General features: G+C 41.3%; 1 protein-coding gene across 1 annotated transcript in view; it reads right to left on the bottom strand.

Moving 5' to 3' along the window:
- LOC143009841 (glycerol-3-phosphate dehydrogenase, mitochondrial-like) overlaps positions 1–24,508 on the bottom strand; it is a 92,795-nt gene that overhangs the window by 46,192 nt on the left and 22,095 nt on the right. The window lies entirely within an intron of this gene.

Raw genomic sequence — 24,508 nt, forward strand, 5'->3', positions numbered from 1 at the left:
TTACATTAAGATGAAGCTGCTGAGCAATTCTGCAACCTAATGATTTCCATAAGAAAACAGATCTACCATTCTATTAGCAGTAAAAACTGTTTTCATCCTATAAAACAAATGTCGTTAGTCATCTGTGGCCTCTGTGCTACAATGGGATCTTATGTCAGCTTCACTAACTTGTTCAGTAATTTAGTTTGGAGCCACTAGACACAAACCTAAATAAAGTAAAGTGCACTGGTATTAACTTGGATTCAGTAAACGGGCGTAAAGTCACGATGCAGAACTCTCCGTATGATGTGTGTTCTATTAGAGGTTGTTAAATCCTGCTTGTTTATTTGTCCCTGTGGTCCTGGTTCCTAATGACAAGCAAAGCAATTAAGTCCTATTAATATCGTATAGGATATTCCTCTTCGGTCATGGTGGTGGTATGTGCTCTAATGAGTGCCCCCCCAGTCTTCATGAATGTCGTAGTTTGACAGAAGAGCTTGACTTGATGTTGCCTTGTATGTTAAGATTAGCTAACCGGTTTACAGAGAGAATCGCGGCGCTTGATCATAAGCTGGGGGGGACAAAATGTCTTAAGATCAAAGAAAACAGGGAAACGCCACGGAATCCTTACAAACGTAAACCTTAAAATCACAACCACACAAAGACAGACTACCGGGGCTCTGCGGAGGACAACAAACACACCAAACAAATAATCAAATGCACACAAATTTAAGAAGCTGATAAGTGGGGTTATGACCGCTACAATATGAAGCTGGGAGGGTTGACTGGGTGGAGACGGGGGGGCCGGGGCTGGGGGGGCTGGGGGACAGGGGGGGCTGGGGACACCTTTTTTTTTAAACTACTTCTCCTGCAAACAGCATTATCTTGATTAAAGTTTAATTAAGGATCACATTTGGCTGTGCCTTTCATAGCGATCTACATGAGCAGATTTCCTAGGGCTTAACTCTATCGCTGGGAAAATCCTCCTTTATTACTTTCAACCTGTTGTAAAAGCTGTTGGCACGGAGGGACGGCTGCCTCATTCACTGGCCTTGTTTGCTGCTGGAAAAATCCCAAGTCTCTGGAGATCTCCCCACAGTGGTTCAATTTAATATCTGTCCTATCACTACAAGGCTCGGGCTCATTATTAATGATACTATTCATTAATTTCTTGTTGGGCTGATGTTATTTATTAAAATATTAAAGAAAGCTCCTGAGACACTCTCACGTAATGAGGGATGTGTCCTCCTTCCGCACACCCACACACCCCCTCCAGCCTCCCCCCCGCCCCCCCATCTGCTGGATGGATGGAGGGTGGAATTACCCCACTCGGACGCTGCTAGCCTGCGCTCCCTCATTAGTCGTTCTCCAGGGCTGAGTGACACCATAAATCCATTCTACACGCCGACCAATGGCAGCCATATACAAACGCACGCCGCCTCGCCTCGCCCCGTTAATGAGCCATTCCCATGCACAGGGAATTGACTAGTGTCCATCCGCCATAACTGGACAGTATTTTTTGGAAGAGCTAAATTGCAGCCGCGGTGTAGATTTAGAGCATTGGAGAAGTGTTTCCTCTCTCATTAATTAACTATCATGATATAAACTTGAAACCACACTGATTGGCTGCGTCTGACTTAGTATACAGTTACCATGTTTGCTAATTAAATTGGTATATTGTAAAACTAAAACACTCACTCTGTCAGGAATTCATTAAAATTGTTTCTAAAACAGTTTCATCTTCACCAAATGATATTAAATTACTGAAAACAAACCCAAATACGCGCAGAAACAGTTTTTTGCATAGCTGACAACACTGAAGAACCTTATTAGTACTTCAAAGAAAACTATTGTTGCCTGCTTTTGCTGGAGGAAAGTTGAGTGTGAGGGGAAACACAGACTTCAATCTCATTGACAAGTGTGACACAAGCAACAACGTAGAAGTGAGTGGACCTAACACACTCGGCGAGTATGAACGAGGCACCTTCAATGTGTGTAGTGTGTATGCTGTCTGTTTCAAACTCGCAGTATTAATGGTCACACATGGAAACCAAGAGTCCATTCATCATAATAATTAATCTGATCCAATTATATTGCAAAGAATATAACAAATTGCTGGGGAAAATAATGATCTATCACTGCCATGTCACAGGGATGTGGAGCTAAAGCAGTAATTAGACAGAGGGAGTTTAAATAGTACACAGCAAGCCAGCAGCTGATAGCTGTGCTGTTTGGATCTGATGATGTAATTAGAGATGAAGTTTAAAACAGTGTTTTTGCTGGTTCAACTAATAAAAAGGTGCAGCAGAGGTTTAGCCGGCTTCTCAGAAGTAATTAATGTTTTTGTTATAATGCAGTTCTTGTTTTTATTTGTACGGTCCAATGACGTTTGTCTTCGTTAGGTGAAATCTGGACTTTTATGCAGGGACTGTGCCTTTTACAAGTCATTATCTGGCTCCTGCACGGTGTTAAGGTTTGACCCTTACTCAGAATGGGCTCAATATTGATAAATTTACAAAAATATTGTTGTCCTGCTTCCTCTACACACCAATACCGGGCATAATAAAGTCCTAAATTCAACATATCCTCTTCTTCTTCTCTCATACTGTATTATTTCTCTCTGGATGCTCTCTGAAACCTGAATGCAGAGTAATTAAAGTAATATAGAGATTAATTAGGAAGAGATGCTTTATGTCCAAATGACCTGGTCCATACTGCTGAAGAAATATGAACAGTAAGGGTTAAAATAAAGGATTAAAATAGTGTATCTGCAAGAGGTTTTTCAACAAAACGTGTCAAGGTTTTGGATTTGTAAGGGATTGCTGTCAGTTGATGAATGGCGCTTGTGGAGGGAGAATTCAACCAGAGGGCCTCACACACAACTTTGATCTCAGACATCAGCCGCTTATCACAGAAGCTGCAGAGCGTCTCCACAATAAGACCTCAGAAACGGTCTAATACATGTTAAGGTGCAATAAGAATATCCTCAGTTGGCAGATAAGATCCACAGAGCAGGTAAATCCCGCAGCATTAACCGCCTCCCGTATAAAGCCAGTGTTTTCTCCATTAGACATAACAAACCACCTCTGTACAGTGTATACTCGGAGACAACATTATCACTTAATCATGAGTAAACTACCCTTAATAGGGAACTATAAAATTCAATAAGGAAATAAACAGCCGACAAAAACATAAAGTAAAGAGACAGAGCGTTCTCAACCAAAAGCCCAGTAGAAATCCTCCCGTGCTCGGAGCCAATTGTTGGCTCCTCGTGAGTACAGAATTAATCACCTGCCTGCTTTCCCTCGGTCTCTGTGCTAGGACCCGGGGACGGAGGTAATAAGACAAGCCCTTCAGGGATGCACCAGCCGAGTATAAATATCAGCTGCTATGCATATGTAAATCACTCCCCCCATTTATTTATTTATTTGTCATTTCTCTTCTCAAAGGCTCAAGTGTGCTAATATCAAATTGCAAGCTTTTAGGGGAGTGTTAAATGCCTGTTGGTGGGTGGTAAGAGAGAGCGACGGACTCTGGAGTGTGCGGCAGTTCATGAGTAATTAAGGGGTGTTTTGCTGAGCATAAATAATGCTGTTTGTATTGGCCCCTATGCAGGAGTCGAGCGTGGTGAGAAGAAAGAAGCAGGCTTCGGCGCAGGACAGACGCGGACGGCAGGGGTTAACCGCTCGGCACACCAACCTCTCCACGCCGCTTCGGCTGATCTCAACACGACACGCAAGCTCATTTGTTAGTTTTATACCACTCAGCATTACTTAAAGAAAATGATTGTCCATAAAGATCAGTGTGATGCGAGGACGCAGGGAGAATAGCTGCCTTTTTTATTTTTTTCTTTCCCTCCGCGCTCCCTAATTGTTCTTTGGTTAAATAAATGACATAATTGGGATGGGGAGGTGTGAATATGGCAAAAAGCTTTTAAACACTAATACACCGTTTCCCTGCTAAGTGCATGCGTGCTTCCCATGCTATAACGGTAGCCTCAACTTATCCCTTTATAGTATGAACAGACTGAAATACACTTGTGAAGAAAGAATCTATCATTGTACGAACATTTTGTTGACATTGAAAGATCGTCCTTAAGACAACCAACAACCAACAAGACCACCCAGTACAACTTTTAAAGTCTGAACTACATGTGTGTTATTCTAACATATACTGGCCAATAATAATAATAATAATAATGATTGCTTTGTTGTACCTTTATCCAGATTAGATCATTATACATGCAGCTTTTTTTTTATTGAGATCAGTGTTTTATATGTGAAGAAAAATATCCTCAAATTGCCCTATTTTGCCCTTTCAAGAATTCGGACCCCCGTGAAAACTGAATGGCTTCTGCTCTGGGTAATGGAAAACAATGTTAAATTATCAGCGTTATCGTTGGACCATTACGGTACATTCACCATCGTAGGAGTGCGTGCTGTAGTGTTTACATCAGAGCAGGTGGCTTTACAGAAAGAGTTACTTTCTTACAAATTAACGTGGGAGTTGAGCGGCACTTGAGCTCACTAATGGTCGGTGAGTAACACCCCCATGGAGAGACGGGAGTAAGAGCTGCTCAGACGCCTCCCTCGCCAACACAATCATCTGCCCTTAGAAGAACTGCACCACTGTATTTACCAAGGAAATCACTTCAGCAAAAGATGGGACAAAAACACATCCTTGCTTTAGATTTAATTTAGGTGCAGGAGGTTTTTTTTTTTAAATGATAATTAACGCAAGATCTGGGCTGCTTTTTCCACAACACACAACATTTGTCATGCACATGAAAAATGCATCTTGTAAGCATTAATACAATCAACACAGCAACTGCAGTAGTACTGCCATGTGAGAAAAACAAACCTCTAGAGGAAATACATGAGTCTAAATGGTGCTCTACTTTATGAAACCGTGTTCCAATATTGTCTCTAACAAAGAGGGAATACATAACCGTCCTCTTACTACTTTTAGGTGCCACAAAGGACCGCGCTCTTGAAGAGAAACAAGCTCACAGTATAGGCTTACAAGTTCCTCTGGGTACAATTATGCTGTATCTCTCTAGTAACAAGTGACTTAGGTAAAGGGACAAAGGGACAACCTCATGAGTGAAACAATTTAGCTGTCATGACTGTGTGGCAGGACCCAGTCCTTTTTGGGAAGCGGGCTGATCCCCAGAGTGTGAAGATAATCATGTCCAGCCCAAAGAACCAATAAATCAATCTGCTTTTAACAACCTGTTTTCAGTGGAACTCCATCAAAAAAAAAGGAAAGAAAAAGACTTTGACATTTTTCACGCTGCGAGATCTATAAACATCAAATCATCTAATCGGATCATTTCTTTTCTTTTCAAGTGAATTAAAATGATATATTTCTGATTTCCAATGGTGCCACATGACTGCAGCCGCATTAAAAAAACCAGGTTACTGATAAACTATCCAAGGCAGCTAAGAGAATATCATGTACACAATGATGATGATCATGCACACAAAAGCGGTGTTTATTCATTAGACTCTTAATAAGATAGGGTATCAGAGCAGATGCATGCTGGGATTGTTTGTGACTCACTAGGAGGTACTGTAAAGCTAACAGGGACTGGCAGCACCTGTGCCCCCGTGTGCAAGCTGCCAGCGTTGCGCCGAGGGGCCGAGGAGACGCACATTAGCCAGGGCTGTGACTGCAGCTCCACTAACCCGGTCATGCTGAGGAAATGTCAGGCGCGAAGCAAGCCGGGGTCCTCCGAGCCCTGAGCCTGCATCCGGCGCCCAGCGTGACTCTGACGTGATCACGGACGGCGGTTGTGACACATGTAAGCAATGACTCCACACGGCTATCTGATCACCATTACGCCTCTGTCAGAAGGCTCTGGCTGCAGGAGCGTGATGGGGGCTGCGATAGGGCTCCGTCTCTCATCCGGGGTCAGACACGGAGGTGACCTGTCCACCTCCCTAAAAAACACACTCACACACACACACACTCCTCCTTCCCCGTTGCGTCGACATCATTACGGCGGACTGATCAAGAAAAATGTGTCTGTAACTCCACTCACTCATTCATTTATCTGTTTATTTAGCCCGTCATGTATTTCTTTTTAATGAACACACAAAATAAGACTTAAAATATACCGAGAGCAAAACAAGCATGATTTGTCATAAGCCTGTGTGTGCATCAACCATCAATCATTGCCATCAGAATTGCCACAGTCTGCTGTCAGGGCCTATTACTGCTGAATTCATTTCCCTCAATTAATTCTAAATCTAACCCCTTGGCAGCCACCAATGTATGTTTTTTTTTAGATCCATCCACCCACCTATTTGTCAAAATGGACTCAGTGACAGTACTGTAATGCTTTCATTATAAAAATGAGAAACAATAGTGCACACATATCATTAATTAAGAATTATAGCTTTTTTTTACAATTATTCTGGTTTAATCCCAATAACCAGCATTTAAATGTCTGTCTTAGAGTTCCAGGTTGGTGGATTGTTATAAAATATGAAGCCAGAATAGGAATAAAGTGCTCTGGTCACATTTGATCTTCCTTATCGCTCTTGACACGATTCTTCAGATATCTACGAGCTGGCAAAGCAAACATGTGAGATCCCATCAGTGTCATATGAAAGAGGAGAAGACAAAAGAAATGTCATTGGACTGTGTTGCCGTCTGATAATCTGTCCTATTTAAATTGCGTGCACACACACTCGTACACGCACACAATGACACAAGAGCACATCATTAATAAATAGCACCGAGAATAACTCGCTTATTACGGACGCGGCTGCAGCCTATTACAACAGTTGATTCATTGAGTACAAAGAGATTTAATGCTTCAAATATAATGTTTAAATTAATTAACTGTGAACATGACTTAACTTCCGGATATCATTTGAAAGTATAATTGCCCATAGGCATTAAATGAACTCTGTGGGCTGCAGTGTCACCCTGCTGAGCTCCCCGTGTTGGGAAATGTCCAGTTTTAAGTTTAATTAGCATTTTTAAGGGAGAAATCTTAATCTCACTCTTTAAAAGACATTATAAGGGGAAAAGAAATCTCGCTTGTAATCAGATGCCATTTGACTAAAACATTCACCATGCAGAATGCACAATTAGATTGTTCCTGTGCGTGAATCCAATCACTTTAGCGGCTGTGCAGGGAACATTTCAGCGTGCATATTAATTACACAGGGGCTTTGTCATGTGAGGGTCTCGGCAGCCGCACAAGCTAAGTCGGGTCATTTGAACTCAGAGTCCGGCTTTATGAGCCTGCTGTGCACATCACGTCCTCAGTCAGGAGGCAAAGGGCTGCAAAGAGGTTGCTGGCATGATTACCGGTTCAATAATAAATACCAATTTCTCACCCGCACCTGCACAATTCATGCATATAAGCGGCTCACAATGGGATTATTAGACTGCGTTTATTAGTGATTAATTGTTCAGCACTGGAACTGATTACAAAGTAAGGACAAATGATTCCTCTGTCCACTTAAAAATGCAAAAATACAAATTGATCCTTTTTCTTAAGAATGATGGAACTGGGGGTTGACGCAAGCTGTGCGACGCTACAGTTTTATAGCTTTGAGCATTCTTTAGACAAATCACTGAGCTGTGTGAGCCAATCAGTTATTTTCCCCATGTGTTTGCTGTGATGTGTTGGTTGACAAGAGCTCATGTGACATTTAGGAGGACGGATGGACACAAGTGTGGCCTGGTTAGGCGTACAGCACTGACTCAGCTTGCTGATGTGTGGGGCATTTCTCACATCTCTTTAGGCAAATCCCCCACCAACAAACAGCTCTAACCAGCTCTTATTAATGATTCCAATTTTTTTTCCCCCGCACTCATTCCAAAGGACACAAAGTTTTAAAAATGGTATTGTAATTGGGATACACCGTTACGTTATGATGTAGGTTTGAACTGTGGTTTCGATATGTTCAATGCACAATTTTAAGTCGCTATCTTGTTGTTCACTGTCCGACTAACTTTGTTTTCCTATCTCATAACTCCGAAAGTATCCCTTACTTTATCTGCGAGTCGTCTCAAAGTGACCCACTCAGGTCTGCTGGTGTAATGTGATGTGATACGCCGGGTGAATATAAATTAGAGAAAAGTAATGTTTGCCCCGGCGAAAGTTTACACTACAAAGAATAATAATGAGATGCTCAAAATATACAGTATAGTATTTTCAGTGGTATTTGGATCAGAAAGCCACACCTGCAGGAACTCTTGCGTCCTTGAAATAATTACTCTTGTAGCGTTACGGAGGTCATAATTCATCCTCATTGTCCCGAACTTTCCTGTAAGGGGGGAAAAAAAATGTCCACACACTCTGCTAATGTCCGTAAAGCCTTCATTGTTCAGTGGGAAAGTATTAGGCCCCCGTTCAGTATGTAGAAATGATATCCAAATCCTGTGATGTGTCCTTTTGAGGCACACCTAACAAGTTTGCCCCATTTCTGATTAGCTCAGCAGAAATGGTGATAGTTTACCTTGATAAATTAGAGGCGGAAAGATTTAATGAACGGAACATGGGGGTCACCTTTGTTTCTTGGGGTGATACAATAAGGGGGAAAAAAACAAACAGATTTTTCTTACTGCCACATGCCTCTCCTTAATAATCAGATTTCTCATCCTCCTCGTAATAGAGGGTGCACGGAATCTCATTACCTTCTCTAGCTGAGGGGAGAGAGGCAACACTTCTTCTTTGACTTCCTCTATGAACTGGGGGGGGGGGGGTGTTGCGGTTGGGGTTGTGGATGGGGGGTTGGCGGTAGAGAAAGCACGGGACACACAGAGTTCTGCTTATTTGCACATACATCGACATCCCCATACAGATATGTAAATGACGCAGGCAAAACCCAAATGCTAAAGTCTACACCATTAGTTTTCCACTTCATAATCTCCGCATGGGGCCGTTAGAGGGATAATGTACCATACAATACATGGTTTACTTTTAATTAATAGGGAAAGTGTGTTTTGAAATGAATATTAAATCTAGATTAATGTGGAAAACCTCCCAGCTCTTTGTAAATGTGCAGCTGTGGTGCAAAAAAAGAGGAAAACAGTGAAAGCAGCCCTCTTGAGAAAAAACAACATATATAAATATATATATATTAAAATTCAAGAAGCGTGAAATTGTTAAATGGAACAATAGGAGATCACACGTATATTTTTCTGTGTAATCCAAGGATATTGTGGTGATCTTGTCACCATAGCAAAGATGAGAAGCCTTTACGTTTCAAAGGAATACAAGGATTCATGAACAGCAAAGTCCAGTTCCTTTTCAGGTACACGGTTCCTATTTATCTTGCCTAGTCAAACATTCCCATAGCATTTCAATACTGTACGGAAAACAATGTCACAATTCAACATATAGTAAGCCTCATTGGTGTTGTAAAATGCCAACATACGTTTAGAGACGGAATATAAGGTTTGGTTATGTTTACAAACCAGTCTTGACACCTTGATGCATTTTGTCCAAAAAGGACAAAGAGTCATCTATATATATATATATATATATGTACATATGTATTTAAACTACATCAAGGAGTTTAAACTTGCGCACAAGCAACACCGATCCAATTTCTATTTTTACCAATACATTATTAGAACAAAACACGTTTTTGTTATGGCTTGTTCAGCCTTGGCTAAGGAATTTTCGCTGACCTTTTACACAAAGAAGAAACACTCATACAGAGTGTTGGTATGGGTATGGAACCAACATCAGCCTTCCTCTGAGGTTCCAAACAACATGTGTTTGATCGCCTTTGATCACTCCGGCCTGCAGAGTAAAAGCAGAGCGGACGGCTCCTCGGCCACAGAGAGAGGTGGAACCTCTGCTTCCTCTTCGCTCTCTCCAAATGCCAGACTTTATTGCCAGGTAGTGCCCAGGTTAGGCCAATCTGCACTTCTTACAACCCCTGTCCCCACTTTACCTGTCATCCCAGAGATCCATCATCGCCACATCAAACTCCTCTGGTGGACGTATGGCATGGCGGTGACTAACAAGCCTATGTGTCAGAGAAGCTTTCCAACTGAAGATAGGAAGTTTGTTAACAAGTGACGGAGGTTCATATACTGTACAAGAGGCTCTTCTGTTCTCAGCAAACGGGGTGCTATGACTCGCCTCGGCAGTAGGTGACAAAGTATTTAGCAGCTCCTCTACAGTAACTGACACATTTAGCTTCAGTTTGTGTTAAGCACAACAATTAATGCATGTTAATTCTTAATTATGCTAATTTCATTTGAAACGGGCTGTGAGGTTCTAACAGGGTGGCTGGGTGAGAGAGAATCCTTTGGCAACGTGTTGTTGTTTTCTCTGGTAATGCTCCCAGCACATTCACATCACCTCTGGTGTTAGGGACCCTTAATGAGGACGGAAGCTCCGACATGACATGTTCTCGCCTCACGAAAATAATTGGGCTGTTTTTTATCTGTCAACGAATCCGAAAACAATGTACACAATGCACCTAGATGCATCCCTGGAAAATTTAAAAGATTATTTTAAAACACTACCAATTGTGTTTTTAACAAAAACCGCGCTGACGCCAGGATTCCCTAAAGGTCTTTTAACACCAGCTCAGGCTCTCTGAAGCACCAAAGGCAAAATGGCTCAGTGTGTCGAGAGTTAAACCCCCTCGACCAAGGAGGCGGTGTTTTCACCAGCATCTGTTTGTTTGTTCGCTTGCAGGATAACACAAAAAGTTACATCAATCTTGATGAAACTTGGCGAAGAGGTGGGAAATGATCAAGGGAGGAAATTTTTCAAATGATTTCTTTGCTCGTGAGAAAGAAATACACCAAAATAAATGGGTACAAACACATGGTTACATATTACACACAACATGATGATAACTGTTATCCCATATATTCTAAAACAACAACCACAGTTTGGTTTCTTTTTTTTCCGGGGGTAGTATATTATTAGATGTGACAAAAGCTGCTAGGATTTTTCATCCTTGGTGGAGGATGGTGCTTAGGTGCTTAATGAGTGTCTTTCTGGTTGTGAATGAAAACAAACAATCGCTTAATTCAACTTAGGGCAGAAGTGCACTAACCTTGTGAATGGATTAACAGACTTCTTTTAATGACTTAATGCTTAATTAAATGTAAAGTGAGGAGCAACATCCACCTTCCTATAAGCTACACAAAGTAACTGCTCTTACTCTAAATATACCTCATTACCCCACCACCTCCCGACATTGTTCTCCATTTATAATATGCTACCTAAGAACTATTGTACAAAGCTTCTTGTTAAACAAATAGGTGCTAATATTTCCTGTCTCTCCTCGTTAACACATAATAATTGCTAAACGCTGATGCTAAAATTCCTTCCAGCTCATAATCATCCTGCTTCGACCATTTTGTCTGTGAAATTTTCAGCTTCACACTCAGCGTCTTAGTTTCCCTGAGGATGAAGTCCTACAACTGTGTAATCAGTCTGGTGGGTAATGTACTGTACACACACACTGTAACAAGATATAATCAAATTAAAGCTAACTGTGTCAACAGCTTAATGTCTGTAACATTCATTTTTTTCTGTTGAGTGGTGTGTAAATAGACTTAACAAAAGATGCATCATTTCAGAACTCAATCATACTTAAGATCAGAAAAATGTCTTTTTCACTACAATAATCTTATGTCACCGACTAAAATGTGGTAAACTGAGCAATGTTGGCTTTACCGTTCCATTAATGGTTTCTAACTCTACATATTCTGTGTTGCTTCTATTAAAGGAAAATAAAGACGATGTGTTTTGCACAAAGACTGTGGCAGTCAGAGTATTTCACCTGACATGAGCTGTGCAAGTCGCATGGCACAACCAACCACAACTGGGCCATTAAATATATGTAAATGAAGAGAAACACAAGAGAGCTGGGGCATAATAGCACGCACAAGGGAGAAATGGATCCTGGGTAGTGATTAATTTATTTGATGATGCCTCTAGTGAGGAATTTTAGGTCACAAATGAAGTGACAGGATGACAAATTACCATTTTAAGGAATTTACTAGGAATTATTAACGAACAATTGTCAGGTAGTTTAGAGCAAGCAGAGAAGATGGAATAAATTCAGATCGCCTTCCTTATCTAAGATGAATTATTTTTTTCCTTTTTTTTGTGTTGTGACGGTTGTAGCTAAACAGCTCCTTAATTTTTGTAAACCATCAAGCAGAATGCTGGTTTATGGAAATTCAACCATTACAAAAAAATCATATTATCCATCCTTATTTGTCCAAATGTTGGCAAAACACCATTTCAGATTTCAATTGGCTTGATTCTGTGTAAAAATGTACAGTTATCTTTTACATTGCATTAACATCCACAGTTATACTTCAATCACACTAGATTAAGAAAATAAATGGACATTTTTCAAACAGAACTAGATGATGCTACTGTAATTCCATTTAGTTCCTTCCTATGTAAACGTCCCATCAGTTTATATTCCATGTAAGACATCCCTGCATGCATTTCCTCAATGGGTCGACTCCAAGTGAACTCTGCTCTTTGGATGGACTCTCATCATACTGCAATTACGCAATCGGTCATGTATACGCAGAATTCTATCTATTCCAAACCCGGCTTTAGTTGCATTACGGACAAAATGTTGTGTATATGTAAACATAGCGGCTGATTTGGGATATCCTTTCTATTTGACCCTAATGAAGCGATGCGTAGTGTAAATCAACATGTCTTACCGAGAAAGACAGAAACACCAAAGAAGTGTGAGGGGCGTCATCACTGGGCTGAGGTCCTTTGGGACTTGCTTCTGGCACCTCTCAAACTATTTGGCTTTCTCTCTGACAAAATAAATCAATTCATTAATTAAAACTACGCTCATGTGTAAAAAGATGGTATCATAGTTTATTTAAGTGCTTAAAGAGACAGATGCCGTTTCAAGAGTCGCTGTCAAGCTTGTCTGTCCTATTCAGTTTCTTGCCTTGAAATGGCTTTTAAAGCCAGTGGTAAAAGAGAGCCGGGCTGACAGGAGGAATCTTCGCTGCGTATATTAATTCGACAGATTCCTTGATTCCCCTCCTGGGCCCCTCTGCTAGAGCCGATGCTTCAGCAGCTCGATGGTGCATTACAGTAGGTGTGACAAATATCTGTGGTTTAGATGTGCAAGTGGTATGTTGGTTCACAGCTGACATGTCACTGGGACGTCTAAAAGGACTCATAATTGCACTTTCCAAAGGGAATCAGCCTCCCAATTTAATGTGCTTTGCATTTGTCCCTGAGAGGAGTCTGTGTGTCCGCTATAGTTAGATCTGTGTCATATATGAGGCTTTAAACCCGAGGAGCAGAGTTCACTTTGAGAGCCACAAAATATAAACTAAATAAAGTAGACAGTGGCTTTTAGCAGTTACTTAAGGTCACGGAAGGCTGATTAAAATGTTAAATGTTTCAAACATAATTGTGATGAGGCTTCACCATGCAATCAAAACCTATGGAAGCCACATTCTGAGCCAAAAGATGGGAATGCCTTCTAAATAAATCTGTTTTCTCATTAGTGATTTGTCCTTACTCCCCACATGTATAGCTGCACAACATTCTCACACAGGGCGACATAACACAATGTACAAACTGATATAAGGAGTCACCCGAAAGTCACCATATGATAGCAATCTAGGATTCCAGGGTAAGAGGTGTTGTATGTTGTTCTATGGATCCATAGGGTTCTACAGATTATGAACTTAGTACATGAACACAAATATCTCACCCACAAATCTTTATTACAGCCCTTTCTTTCTCTTCCAACCACTATATTTTTCCAAACAATCTATTTTGTCTAGGCTTGTTTGGCCTTGGCGGAGGTATGCACTCTAATTACTGCCCTCCCAGTTTTGTGAGTTTCTTATGACCTACAAAATGATAGTAATCCCATCTCCTGGTGAGACAGGAGTGGCGCCTTTGCTTGTGTCTAATTTCACTGACAACTACAAGCTAGGCAAGGGAAACTGTCTGACACCGTCTATATAAGATGAAAAGCTCTCTTCTATGGGACAATATGAATAGTTAAAAATAACTGACAACTTCCTTTAACATAACATTTCCTGGAAGAACTACTCTTGATTTATGTGACAGTACATAGCAGTAGTGCACCCGTAACCCTTCCTCAGTCCCAGAATGCATTAAATCAAGTATCACAGTGGGGCAACGTTGGTGTGTTACTACGATAGATCTGGGTTATTTTGCTCACATGTTTCCTCTAAAATTAATTACATGAATGATTACTTTGCTCAGAAAAGCAACGCACTTAGTGAATGGAAGTCGGGGCGGTAGTAACACAACAGCCTATCACAACTCAGTGGTGCAGACAAAGCCTATTTTTACTCGCTTACTTTCTGGGTTTCTGTATCGCATTAGACGGGGGAAAAGGGGGAAAATTGGATGCTGAAATTGAAAACACTTCTTTGAGAAATCAGCTACTCTGACGAACGAGCCCGTTCTCATCGTCTCCTTTCAACGGTCCAAAAATAAATACAGAGTCGTTGATGAGATGAAATACACCCACAAAGCCGTCACCCCACCCTGGTTTCTAAGGCTACCTCGCACCCTCATTCATAAAGTTACTGCGTGTGGAATCGGGAACCCGGTCCGGCTATTATTTACCTTAAAAAATGATGATTGTCCACAGAGCATGGAGGTGGGGTGGACCTGAATAACATGATACACCACCTACCAAGCATGCCATCGCAATACAGGCAGCGTCCAGGATTTATGCAATGTTTAAATAAACGCAAGTCCTGTCATCAGATGTAATTATCCAGATAACGTGTAAGGACAGAAGGCGTTTGTAATGCGAGGTGTAAAAAGGGGCCAAAGTCTCACAGTAGAACAAGTCCAATTAAGTCCTCATTTTCTTGATTCGAGTCCAAGTCTCCAATGATTTAATTAAGATTGATAACACAGATAAGATAAGACAGACAGACACATTTTTAACACTAAAGCCTTATTTGGGTTGTTTTTTTTACCAGGTAAGACATTGTTATTGTACGTCTAGATAACCTCTGACCAAACCTATTTGGTGTCACAATTGAACGGATGAGTGAGCGGGGTAATGTTCACACTCTGCATTGGATACACATTGCATGTAGCACGAAAGTGACTATGAGCTTCTTTCCACATTGTGGCCAATTTCATGGTGCTGTACACACAGAGCATCAGTTGATCACACTGATTTGGCGTATGCCCAGTGATTTCTCTAGTTCAAGGTACAGTCTGCGGCATGCCTTCTCACTAATGGTAATGCAAACAATATTATGTTGTATTTTAAGTCATAAAATGGATCCTGTAAGTAGAAGCAAAGATCCCCACAAACATTCAAACTAAAGAAATGTAAACATCTTCTGTGCTATAAAGAAGATCTCAAATTGTCGAGGACTGAATTCAATATGTTTCCTATATTTGGCTAATTCAAGAGCAAAGAAATCACAATACAAGAAGCTCCATTAAATTCCATTAAATATGCACCCATGGTGACAGATATAATCTCCCTTGGTGATACAAGAAGAAAAAAAAGCAGATATCGGTATTCATTTCTCATTTTCCTCTTTCTTGCTCTTGGCCTTTGTGGAGAGAATAATAAGCAAAGCTGGGTGCGAGTGATGTGTGTGGTTGTGGTTTGATTAACCTCTGCTCCAAGCTGATGCTCCACACAATATCATTGCCTATTGACCTGCAGATGCTCAGAGGTAGGGCCGGTGCAAAGGTCTGGAGATGTGGGACTAGCGGTGGTAACAGGCCCCGGTCTAATTGTCTGTTCTGTGTAAGCTGAAGTTATTGGCAGCTGCCACTGTCTCAAACACTCCGTCCTGGCTCCGGCAAAATGAAGCAGGGGCTGCTAATTGCAATGGCCTTTTCATCATCTCAAATCAAACGCTTCCATACAAGCTCAGAAGCAGCATCCTCTCAGGCCATTAGTGAAGTAGGTAGCTACTGTTAAGAACAGCACAGAGCTCAGAGCTGGACGGGAGCACCGCCACCACTCCCTGGATGTTACACACACTCACTCACTAGCTATGGGAGTATTTAGCCCACGGTCCCATTGACCTCCCCTCCCTTCCCTTACCTGAATGCCATAACCCAATTTTACCAGTCATTTAAGAGGGTGGTTGGCAGGAGAGTGGATATGAGTGGGGATGGCGGGTGTAAGTGGGGGCGTGATGGTGGGGTGGCTGGAAAGTTCAGTGGTGCTGGATTGTAGGAGAAGGCAACTGGTCCTTCTGACAAGAGATCAATACTGTCCTCAGAGTGGCTGGAGTCAAGCTGCTGGGTCTGACAGGGGGCCGTGTGGCGTAATTGGATCAGGGGGCGCAGCAAGTCGCCTGCCCACCCCCCTTCAGCACTGTCACAGCTGTCACATGTCATCCCCCTGCACTGCTGTCACCCCAGGAGGCTAGTGGTTCTCTCCCTCTCCCCTTCACCTCGCACCCATGCAAATGTCCACTTAGCAGATGAATGCCGCCGATATTAGGCACATTCTTCATGCTTTTATGCAAAAGTAAAATCTATGTCATTTGAGAATTTCATGGAAATAAACTCACCATTTATTCGGCAGGCGAAAGTGAAACAGCCTGTAAAAAGTGGAAATGGTTTGGTTCAGCTTATTAAAAAATGAAAAGAAAATAGGGCTCGGGAAAAACAAACAAGGAAGGAGTGGAGGATTAGAGGAAATAAAAAGAAAAGTAAAAACTCTGCACAACGTACAGTAATGAAAAATCGCTCGCCTCTATATTACCTCATAAAACTCCCCAGTAACAGCTAATCCTAAACTATTGATTTACTGATGTGCGAGCTCTCAGAATGTCTGTAAATTGAACGTTGCATTCTGAGCTCTGGGTTGTTTTCCCAACTAATTACTGTAATAATATCATCAGATCTGCCTAACAGTTAACGAGTCCTTTAGCGCTGTAGTTTAAGGTGAGGTCTCTTAATTAACTTTATACTAAAATAAACCACTTTTATTTGTCATTTTTCAGCACAACACGAGGGAGTTATGATTGATTTCAATAGGGAAGATTGTGTGTTGTTCAAACACAATAACGGAACATAATGATTGTCTTTTCTTAATCTCCTACAAGAGAGATTATATTCAACTCCTGCAGGAAACAGAGGGTTTTGTCCCCGTGACTAAAATGCTTTCCTTAAAAATCTTACAGTTTGAAAGCAGCAGTAATTGTCACCATTTTATCAAAAGGAGCCTGAGCGTATTTGGAATAATCACGCATCATGTGACAGACTGCCTCTGACTGCAGACATCACAGAGCTGGCTGGATTAGAGCCTGGTTAAACATTAAACAGGAATCCATATGTAAATTTACAGCACCAATTAGGAGATGCTGTCTGTGATGTAATCCTCCAAGAGACTGTCTGCCCTCAATTTTCACACACTTAATCAAATTAAAAGCTTAAGAGCAGCATGATTACTGGATTATCAATGATACATGTACAATTCTTGTAGTTTGGGCAAATAATGGGTGGAATCTATTCACTGGCTTCAATCGAGGGTTGTTGTGGATGTCTGGTGTTTTTTTCTTTATTTTTTTTTTCTTTTCTAGTTGAATATCACATTCAACAAGAGGAGAACTCATTCAAGATTATACTTCTGCCAAGGCTGAACAAGGCTTTACAAAATTGTTCTAATATGATTTGTTTTGTTTGCGCTGATCCTTAAAGGCTGTCGGCAAATTCGTCCCCTGCATTTGCTTACTAGAGTTCCTACTATAAATGGATTATAAGAATAAGAAAAAGAAAAAGAATAGTTGTCCTCCTCATCATAATATCATATGATATCATAACATCAATCGAGTCTTTCGTTGCTTTAGAAAAATGCCATTTTTCTTGATAAGGTTAAACGATACCCCAGAATTGGTTCCCATGAAATTTTGACAAAACAAACAATCCAAACCAAAACAAAAGAAAGGGATCAAAACAATGCCACACATTTTACACTTGTCCCAGAAACAAATCCAAATCTTCTTGCTAGAATTGCATTTTCACACTGGTTTGACTTTCACCACAAGCAATGTTGTAAAGGTGCAGACAAGACCACCATTTCTACTTTTTGTCCCTGGTGATGAGATGATTGGTTCCACCACAGTTCAGATAGCACTGCTTTGATCATGTGACCTAAAGACTTATGGACCTTAAGGCTGGAGAGGCTTTTCACAGAGGCAGAACACGAACAAGCAGCGCACATATGGCTGCACACGCATACAGACCCACAGACCCACACACACACACACTACATGGGTTAAAACACTAATAGCACATGCACAACTGCACAACTGCACTCAGAAAAACACACGGGTGAAGCTGAATCACTGTTTCACTGATCTATGAAAGCAAAGCCTCCTTCTGGGTCTGCATGTTCACCTTGCCAGTCTCAACGGTTCAGCAGCCCCAAGGATGTGGTTAACAAATGGGGAGAAAGCTCTCCAACTTCTGGGCGGTCACAGGCTTGTGCTAAGTGATCTGTATTCCCTGTGAATCTGCTGTTCCTTAACCCTGTGAAATTAACAACACTTCCTGAAACTTGCCCCCCTGACCTTTCACATAATACAAAATTCAAAAAGCACCATGCATGAGTGTCTTTGTTGTAATGTAAGATGGAAAAAGGGTGCCAGAGCAGGGCCAGAGATTTCTCCACCAAACATTGTTATGAATAGCTGTACATAATTCACACTAACTGCTCCACGATGTGTGCACATTGGATAGCTGTTTAAATAGTGTGTTTTTTTCCAAGATTGTCCATCTTTTTTTGAGGCTTTTATACACAGCAGGATTCCACGAGGCTTTACTTACGTTTTGATATCTGGAGGAGAGAAAAAAAGGAGTGTTTTCTTGACATAATTTACCAGACACTGCCTGGTGTAAGACAGTGTACAATATAAAGAACACGGTTCTCTGAGTATCCAGGAAAGTAAAGATTGACAGGTGAAAGTGAGGCTTACAGGCTGACCTACACACAAGACCTCTTCATCCGTGACTCATAATCACTACTCTGGGGGAGTCACATGGTCTGCTAAAAGGCAGCCAAAGCCATTACGGGAGCGCTTAAAACTCCACTTAAAGATCACTTTATAGCCTATTACTTTAACTATTGCTAGGTATTTACATGACACCCCCAGCAGCTTTTTGGTTTAGTAATACATTTGCTCTTGGATACAGCACGTTATGTGAAGGTTCGTCTCTGACAAAAGTTGTCAATGTCCGGGTAATGACAATACACTGACTGTCACTATTTCTGATGCTACAAATGCAAGAGACTGATTAATTTGTTGAAGAACATTTGTATGGTGGCATGAAATGTGGCTGATTTTTTTTCGTCTAGCTTGGATCAGTTGAGACAGCCCTTACCCTGGGGTTAACCATGACTACGCGACCACACCGTGCTGACGTGATGTGGAGCTGGGCGATGGTGTGTAAACAGAGCAAGAGGAATTGTGAATCTTGTCATGGCTGCACGAAGCGAAGATGGTTGCCCGCAAACCTGAGTGGGAGGTGGTTTGTGCGTCTGTGTGTGGCGGTGGTGGCAGGCTGACTACCGCACCGTCAGTTTGTCCCCTCTCGTTGCTTTCCTCCGGCCTGACAGCTGAGGAGCGATTCGCCCAGCTCCTCTGCTGACATATGACTTAATCACCCGCACGGACACTAATGAATGGCCGTATGGAAACAATTATGGCTATCAGAGCGGCCGTGGCAGGTATTTTGTTGTTAACAATTCAAGCTTTTTCTCAGCGGCTTAATCATATCTGAGGGACGTGTGATCACATATATATACACAGTAGTAGTTGTCCCTGGTCACTGACAACTTCCAATTACAACTTTCATTTTTTCCTGCCACTTTTAAGTATGATAGATAATCACCTGAAATAATAGGCCATTATCAGGCATATTGTGACAATTATGCTCCGGATGGATCAGAATTATGATTTTACTTCAATATTTCAACATCCTGCTCTGTGTGAACCCCATGCATTGTGCAAATGCCTCTTCAACAAAGGATTACAATCAATTAAACATTTATGAAAATGGCATCTCTTCCTGTAACACAAGGCTATTTCCTTTGACATTTTGCACCCATTATATTTCCAGACATTTGATGATTTACCCCCTCACACTTGGACATTTTGATAAACACCGGCAGGAAGTGAGACAAGCTCAACCAGCACATGTCTCCATTCTCTTTTTAAGGTTTGTCAGTGTCTGTCAAGAGTTGTTACAAATGCCAAAAACTCACACTCATCACTGTCTTATCACAGAGTAATTACAATGGCAATTATGTCATTTGCAAACGCAACTCTAGAAAGGAAGACAAACTCAGATGTACAAATATAATTTAGCCTGAGAAGCGTAATGTCGACCTAAAGCTTTTACCAAATACACAAACACGACACTCATTAATGTGATTACTTCAAAGGGAGGATTTTTGACTTTCTTTTGCGGAAAGAAAAAATCGGGTTCTGTTTAAAAGCAGCGTCATTGTGTTTTGACTGATACATGCAACAGCCTGATGGAAGGAGATGTGACTACATGTAAGGGTGCTTAAGGCTCCGACTGGCAGATGTGAAGCAAACTCCTTTTTCTGAGTTAGTCCAATATGACTGAGGCCATGGAGGGAGGTTGTCCATGTTTGCCTGTGGGTTTATCTACAGATGAGACTGTGTTGGACGCATCACCTCCCTATAAGCAGGAGATGCGCTTCTAATTCATTCAAAAAACAGCTCATGTGCCGATCGAAGCGATGAAATTTCACAAAATTCGGACTTTGAATCTTTCAATAGGGGAGATACGACTTCCAAAATGTAAATTGTTTAGCATGTTTGCCTGTGATTTATAACAGCAGTGGTTCTACCTAATGTTAAAGAGGCAAGGCAAACACTGGTCTGATATATTCATTCTACATCTCCCATCAATAATGCATTATTTCAAGAATAAACCTTGAAGTCCTGCTTGCCTTTTATGTATTTGTACACTGACAAAGGTCTATAATTCATGCTGTTATTCTGAAGAGAGGAGAGTTTGGATAAACAGCATGGTTCATTCCTCTGTAATTCTTTATTCAACTGGCATATCATGGAAATTTCAACAGTCATAGCAGATTAACCTTGTGTGAGCTTCCAATGGTTCCCTTTTTGATTTCCACGCGTCCTAAGGAAAACTCTGTTTGAAGACAGATGGCTTATTGCTTTTCTATCTTTTTCCTCACCATTCCTCACCATTTTGACCTTCTTCCCCACGCAACACTGGAATATTTAGCCATATAATTATATAAATAAAAAGCTAAGTTTTAATTGTGAAAGCAAATCTCCAAATAAGGACCTGTAACTATTGCAGCTGTGGAATGTTGAGGAAATTGGAATGAGGCATTAGCGGTTACAGTGGATGATTCAGATGACATTCTCATTAGAATGTCAATTCACGGGCATCTTATATCACTTGGATAGTTGGGAGCAAAAACCACCATCAATCCACCAGAAACCAGACGTACTTTAAGTGATCACTTCATGCTAAATGCTAAAACTCTTTCATTTCTCATCAAATTACAAGATACTAAATTATAATTCTATATACAGTATGTGTCAGAATTTAATGATATCTTATTTAATGACTGTAAGCCACTTATGAGTGTAAGGCACTTGCTTGTATTTATATTCCAACACAGAACAAACATACTTTATGTAAAACACCTCACTCAGGATAACTGTCTGACTACAAGATTTATTTTACTCCATATGGAATTGGTGGTATTAGCATTATAATAACTTGAACAGAAAGACAACAAAATCACGTAAACGCTCCTTCCAATATGAAAATGCTCAACAAGATCAACATTCATTTTGAGCATATTTGCTCAGTGACTTGAAAGGCAGAATCCTTAATCCAAATGTAAACAAATGGAGATCCCAAAAATCAAAACAGGATTGGAAGCTGCACACTGCTCCACATTAAAATGTATTGATTGGTCTTTCAATACAAGGACGAGCAAACCACTAAAACGTTTAGCAAATACCACAATATTGTAAAAACAGAATTGATGGAAATAAGTAGAAAACACACATGTAGCCCACTATACAATGTCCCGCCAAATTTCCATCCATTTAATTGATGTATAGTAAATATTGACTATGTGGCCTGGCATTGTTCCCCTCTGAATGCTCACAAATCACACTCATTATTTATAGCTTTACTAATATAAAACAGAAAGCTCCTTTTTTACTCACTGGCAAGATAAATCATGTCATCAATGCTCCACTGTTGATGGCTGTGGATGAGCATAAATCTTGGTCCACCTTAAATAAGATGATTGATCAATTTCTAATCAGCTACACTGGAACTGAACCGTGGGTATGTTATGTCTCAATTGGTCAGCATGTCCAGGTTTAGAGTTAGAAGGTTTTAGAAGGTTTGTTTTGTTTCAGGGTGGACTATCACTTCTCATTTTGGTTGAAAGAACACATGTTCTATGGAATAATGCTTGCTTTGGTTATTTCCCCTTTGCATAAATGTAAAACGAGCCATGGTGTCTTTTCTGTCCCTCTGTCAGCAACAAGCAACCGCTCCCTCACCGGATTGGTTTGTCCTCTAGGCAAAGTTTCTGACATTGTTGAAGGATGAGTGAACACACAGCTGAGCAGTGCTTGGGAATTTGCTTCAGATTTGGAACCCATTCATACCACTCTAAACAAATTAGTAATGGTATCCCTAGGTGTATTGCACAATGCATGACTGTGTGATTACAATATCCATATGCACTGCAGGAACCAAGGTATGTAGCAGAAGATAGGGATCCTCCGCACAAATATGAAAATCAACAGTGTCCCCCCTATTCCACATATATAATCAGGTAGCCCACTGTGGGAAGAGATATCAGCCTAGCATTCCATTAGCTGATAGTGGCATGCAGCGGCATTAAGAAATCACCCTGAATGTGCTGGGGTAGATAACTGAACATGTTGGGTGTCTTTGGGAGATATATTTACACAATACAGGGAGCAGATAGGGTAGATCTAATTGACTAGGTAGCGGTTTGCAGGGGTTGGTGCAGCAGGTTTCAGAGTGGAGTGGATGGGGGGCTTACAGAGAGGCTGTCGGAGAGCAAAAGATTAGTGCTGACGTCTCTGCCACATCAATTACAACACGCTGGTTGGCTGGGGAGAAATCCCCACCACCGTCTCTTCAAGGCCACCTAGCACAAACTGGGTGTGTCAGGGGTCATTCAGCAGAGGAAGCGCGCGGCCTCGGCCCTCCCAGTGGGAGTCGCTCCGCTGGACGGGTGGTTCAGAGTCCCCTGTGGAGGGAGGTGCCACAGAGAGTTTCACAGCAAACACCAGATTCGTCATTCAGGAGAGCTGCTTGGTACCGCACAGTAGGAGGGGAGTGGCATGGAGAACTTCCCTCTCTGTTATTGTGCCTCTTTTTCTTTTACACAGTATGTGCAGACCTAGTGATGTTCTCATACTATTTTTGCACAAGTCAACATTGGTCTACCTAGATTATAGCTCCATTTACTCATGTAAACAACAGAGTGTATACAAACCCTTGCTTTACTATTGGCATATACATTTCCTCACCTGTTATGCATTCTCTCTTGAGATGAATGAGTCGTAGATATGGTATTGATTTCAACCATGTGTACAATTTGTCTAATTCGCAATACAAACAAAAATGGGATTATAATGTGATTGAAAATGCCAGTTCACCAGCACAAGAACATATTAAGCATGTACAATTTCCAAAATATCTTCAACAAGTGATTTCTGTTAATCTCGATAAATAACAATAGCAATGAGAAACACACTCTAGACACTGCAGTGTGCAGTTCTCCAGACTGCTGCTGGAAGCCACCAGGGCCTAACGGTAGGAAGCCATCACACAGCGTTAGCCTGTCCACACCGGCTACCCGTTGTTCTACAGCCTGCCAGCCAAGGCCCAGTCAGAACCCCCGCCTCAACACATGCAGATCGGGTTCATTGTCAGTGGGGGGTTGACACCAGGAATTAGCAGCACCACTTTCATGTACAGCCTGACTCTCAAGCACAAATGTCCACCTAGAGCCACATCACCACCAAAACAGTGTTTTTGTTTATGTTTTGTTCCTTGGTATCATCAGTAGTTTAATGTCAGTGCTCAGACATGATACTTCCTGAATCCTCATAAGAGAAAATACCAAAACACCATCCCTTATCCCCTATTATTTATAGTTCTGGGGGAAGTGGACTTGCTTCAAATACTATGATACTGTTATCCAGTCAGTCAAGCAAAGTGATTAGGGCTCAAACAACAATTTTAGTTGTCCAAAGCACTTTAAAGTAGGGCAGCAGAGATGGGCACAATGGCATCATAATCCCATTAACTTTAATTAGATGAAAAGTGATGCGCACCTTTCTTCTGTGACAACAAATTAATGATAAGCCCAGAGAATTAAAGCAGTGGTAAGTGAAACCCTCTCTGTACCCCCTAAGGCTCTCTACTGGGTCCCAGCCTCACCTAAAAGCTCATGAGAATTTAGATCAAACCCCTCCTGTGCAGAGC

This window comes from Genypterus blacodes, unplaced genomic scaffold (assembly GCF_046128005.1).
Source record: "Genypterus blacodes isolate CSIRO-AG114 ecotype Tasmania unplaced genomic scaffold, CSIRO-AGI_Gbla_v1 ptg000118l_1, whole genome shotgun sequence".
In the NCBI taxonomy this organism is placed as follows: Eukaryota; Metazoa; Chordata; class Actinopteri; order Ophidiiformes; family Ophidiidae; genus Genypterus; species Genypterus blacodes.